The 5,058-nt window shown below is 35.4% G+C and overlaps 1 pseudogene; it reads left to right on the top strand.

Annotated features, from left to right (window-relative positions):
• The first annotated feature begins 1,385 nt into the window (after nt 1-1,385).
• LOC124972668 (60S ribosomal protein L12-like) lies at nt 1,386-1,962 on the top strand (annotated as a pseudogene).
• Nucleotides 1,963-5,058: the final 3,096 nt, after the last annotated feature.

The raw sequence follows: 5,058 nt of genomic DNA, 5'->3' as shown, positions 1-5,058 counted from the left end.
CCACACCCATTTCATATAAATTGATTGACAGTGACACTCTGATATGGATAATTACAGTTTATTGATATTATGTAAAGTGTCAATAAAATAAGACAGAAAGATTTTTTTATTTGTTCCTTTTAGATATGCATGACAGTAGAGAGTATTTTGACATATTGTACATACATGGATTATAATTTATCCTAATTGGATTTCCATTCTTGTGGTTGTACATGATGTGGAATTTCACTGGTCATGTATTCTTGTATGAACATAGGAAAGTTATGTCCAATTCATTCTACTGTCTTTTCCAGAGAGATTTCTAGCTATGACTGAATGAAGGGATCAGCAAATCTTCCCACCAAAAAGTAACTATAAATCTGGGCAAAACTGATGAATAAACAAATTTTTCAGAGCCCAAAGGTATATAACAATTTAATAAGTGTTTACTTTAAAAAGTGCTGAACCTAGAATAAGAATGGGTAATCTATGGCATTCTGATCTTAGGTTCCCCCATCCCCACCTTTCAAACAGAAAAGTAAAGAAGTTCTGCCAGGGTGGTACAGACTGTGAGCACCAGAAGTTTCTCTACCACTGTCAAACACAGATTACTTAATTTGGAGTAGTAGTTAATACCCAAAACCAACAGCACCATCAGTGGAAGTGACTGCCTAACAGTGGGCAAGTGGTTGAGAACCTAATAGCTCAGAAGCTACAATCCTAAAGTTATAATCCTGGTTGGAGCAAGCATATTCCTGGATGGAGCCTGAAAGTCCACAAGCCTCCTGCCCAGCTCTGAGACTATGCACATGCCCCTAGGCTACTTCAAAGGAGAAAATAAAATCTGGAGCAGGTTTTGAAACAGTCTGAATTGTGAACTCCCTCCCCTACTCGTACATACATCCATTGGCAGAGGACAAGGTGATTGAGCACAACTTCTCTCTGGTCATTGGCTCACCAATAAGCTATGTGGAAATAAGAGCAACTGCTAGAAAGCCAGTTTTGTCTAAACAAAGAAATATTTTAAAAAGAAAACTCTGTTCCCCTTCCTTAATAGTTCCTCTTCTACTTTCAGGTTTTTTGTTGTTGTTGTTCTTTGCTTCCACCAATGAGAGAAAACATGTGATACTTGCCTTTCTGTGTGAGCCTTATTTCACCTAACATGATGACTTCCAGTTCCACGTGTTTTCCTGTAAATGACATGATTTTGTTCTTCATTATGGCTGAATTAAACCTCATTGTGTATATATACCATATTTTCTTTATCTATTTATCCATTGACAGGAAAAGAGACAAAGGGAGTGGGGAGGTGCAGGGAGGGTACAGGAGAATAATAAGGAGAGTAGATTTGTAGGACGTTTTGATCGTAATCAAAGCTAGACTTTCACCTTGGAGGAGGTCAGCTTTCGGTGTGGAAGAGGTCAAGGTGCAACTCTCTTCAGTCCTCCCAAATCCAGGTTCATCTGACACCAGCCGCCTCTGCCATGCCGCCTAAGTTCCACCCGATGAGATCATCGAAGTCGTGTACCTGAAGTGCACTGGCGGCAAGGTCGGTGCCACATCTGCCCTGGCCCCCAAGATCGGCCCCCTGTCTGTCTCCAAAAAAAGGTTGGTGATGACATTGCCAAAGCAACTGGCAATAGGAAGGGTCTGAGGATTACAGTGAAACCGACCATTCAAAACAGACAGGTCCAGGTTGAGGTGGTACCTTCTGCCTCTACCCTGATCATGAAAGCCTTCAAGGAGCCACCAAGAGACAGAAATTAACAGAAGAACATTAAACACAGTGGAAATATCACTCTTGATGAAATTGTCAACATTGCCCGACAGATACCTCATAAATCTTTAGCTAGAGAACTTTCTGGAATGATTGAGGAGATTCTGGGGGCTGCCCAGTCTGTGGGCTGTAATATCGATGGCCACCACCCTCATGATATCATAGATGACATCAACAGTAATGCAGTGGAGTGCCCAGCTAGTTAAGAAATACACAGGAAAATATTTTAATAAAGGATCATCTGACAACCAAAAAGAAAGCTTAATATATGCATATATAGAAATGTCACAGTCAAATGCATTAATTTGTACAATTAAAATGTGTTAATAATTATAGTAAAAAAGAATAAGTATATATAACTATTATTGTATTTTTTAAAAAATTGAATAGAGTTTCCAAGAATGAAATTGACCAAATTATGCTATATGCATTTATGTATATATCACAATGATTTCCACTTTTATGTATAACCATAATGCACCAATTTAAAAAAACAATAAATAGAAGGAACACCAATAGATTAGAGGAAGGGAATCAGGAGGAGGGAAAGATGAAGTACTGGGAATTGAAATGAAACAAACTGTTACATGCATTTCGAATTATGTCAGAATGAACCCCACTATTATGTGTAACTATAATGCACTAATAAAACTTTTTTATTGAACTAATTGAGTTTACTGAAGAAATTCAAGATTAATTAAATACCCGCAAATTGAAAAAAAACTCAACGTGAACATCGTGGCTATGTGCAAGTAGACAAGTTATTGAACAAAGACACAAATTTAAAAACAGCAAAAAATAACAATATTCTGGGAGAAAATATAAAAATCCAGCATTGGTACAAAATACTTTGTTAAAGAGGTGAATGGAAATTTGAAGCTAAACCACACAATAACTCTAAAGAAAAATTCACTAGAAGGACTAAACAGTGAACTCAAGATGGTAGAAAAAAAATCAGTGAACCTGCAGATAGATTAATAAAAATCCAATTTATAAAACAAAGATAATAAAAGATTCATTATAAATGAATATATCTTTAGAAACCTGTGACTCAATATCACTCATACAAAGAAAATATGCATAATAGAAGTTTCAGAAGAAGAGGGGGAAATAATGAAATAATGAAAATTTCCCAAATGTTATGAAAAACTTTAATGAATTAAAGCCTTAATGATTTGAAACTTTAGATTCAAGAAGCTCAATGAACCCTAAGAATAAAGAAATAATGAAAACTTCCCAAATGTTATGAAAAACTTTAATGAATTAAAGCCTTAATGATTTGAATCTTTAGATTCAAGAAGCTCAATGAACTCTAAGAATAAATGCAGAGAGCTACAAATAAATTATACTCAAATCTCTGACAGCCAAAGACAAAAAGAAAATTATGAAAAGCGGCAAGAAAAAATGAAATGTGTACAATTAATTATTGACTTCCCATCAAAACAATGGAGGCCAGAAGACAGTAGAATGACATATTCAAAGTGCTGAAATAAAAATTAAATTATCAAAAATAGTGAAATAAATACTCCAGATAAACCAAGATTGAGAGAATTTGTGACTAATCTCTCTTGCCAGAAATATTAAAGGAAGTGCTTTAGACTGAAAGGAATGACACTAGATAATAACCCAAATCCAAAACATGAAATGATAAATATGTAGACACTTACATAAGAGTATATAAAACTGGGGGGTTTGCCTATTTTTTTCTATGAACTATTTAAAAATGTTAAGATTGACTAAATCAAAAACTATGATACTATATTGTTGAGTTTATAATGTAAATGTAACAGACATTAAAAAGAGCATAAAACACATATGGTGTGTGTCATTTATCTTTACATGGGTAGGTAGGTAGATCAAAGAATTGCAGAATACACATTCTTTTCAAGCTTCTATAGAACACTCTTGAAGATAAACCATATTGTAAGCCATAAAGCAAGTCTCAATAAAACTTAAAGGATATGTGTTGTATATGACCACAGTGAAATTAACTTAGAAATCAACAATGGAAAAAAAATCTTGAAAATTCCCCAAATTTTTAAACATTAAAATAAAAACATTTAAGGAAACAACCCAATTTAAAAATGGGAAAAAACTTGAACAGACATTTCTCCAAAGAAGACATATGTATGGCAAATAAGCATATGAAAATATGTTCAATACTATTAATCGTTAGGGAAATTCCCATGCATGTAATTCCAGCATCTTGAGAAGCTAAGGCAAGTTCCAGGCCAGCCTCAGCAACTTAATGAGACCCTAAGCAATGGACTGGGGATGTAGCTCAGTTGGTAAAGTGTCACTGGGTCCAATCCCCTGTACCCCCCCCAAAAAAAAACACAAAAAACAAGTGTTAATGATGTGAGAAATCAGAACCATTAGTGCATTATTGGTAGGAAAGTAAAATGTTAAAGATACTACACAAAACAGTATGGTGATTTCTCAAAGAGAAAGAAAGAGAGAAAGAGAGAAAGAGAGAGAATGAAGTACAATGTGATCCAGTAATTCCATTGCTAGGCATAACCAAAGAATCAAAAGCAGGATCTCAGAGAGATACTTATATGCTCATATTCAGAGCAGTGTTATTTATAATAGCCAAGAAATGGAAGCAACATGTTATGGCTTGGATGTGAAGTGTCCCCCAGAAGCTCACATGTAAGTCAATGCAGGAAGGTTCAGAGGAGAAATGATTGGGTTGTAAAAGTCTTAACCCAATCAGTGCATTAATCCCTGATGGGATTAATTGAAGTGGTAGGGTGTGGCTGGAGGAGATTGGATTGGGGTGTGGCTTTGGGGTATATATTTTGTATCTGGAGAGTGGAGACTCTCTCTCTCTGCTTCCTGATAATGCAAACTGCTTCTCTTTGCCACACATTTCCACCATGATGCTCAGCCTCACCTCGAGCCCCAAGTAATGGAGCTGGTCTTCTGTGGAGTAAGACCTACCTTTAAAACCATAAGCCCTCAAGTAAATCTTTCCTCCTCTATAATTGTACTGGTCAGATCATTTAATCATAGCAGCAAATAAGCTGACTAAAACACAAAAGAAATGTCCATTGATGGATAAATAGATTCACAAAATGTAGTATATGCACACAATGAATTACTATTCAGCAAAACAAGAAATGAAGTATTGATACAACCTGGAAGAACCTCAAAAACCATAGAAGCAAAAGGAGTTAGATGACAAAGTTTACATATTGTATGTTGCTTTTCATATGAGATATCAAGAAAGGGCAAATTTATAAACATGAAAAACAGATCTATTATTGCTTAGGACTAGAGGCAGGAGTTCAGATTAAATG

Source organism: Sciurus carolinensis, chromosome X (genome assembly GCF_902686445.1).
Source record: "Sciurus carolinensis chromosome X, mSciCar1.2, whole genome shotgun sequence".
Classification (NCBI taxonomy): Eukaryota; Metazoa; Chordata; class Mammalia; order Rodentia; family Sciuridae; genus Sciurus; species Sciurus carolinensis.
Note: the sequence above shows the minus strand (reverse complement) of the source record. Positions and strands in the feature narration are given on the sequence as shown.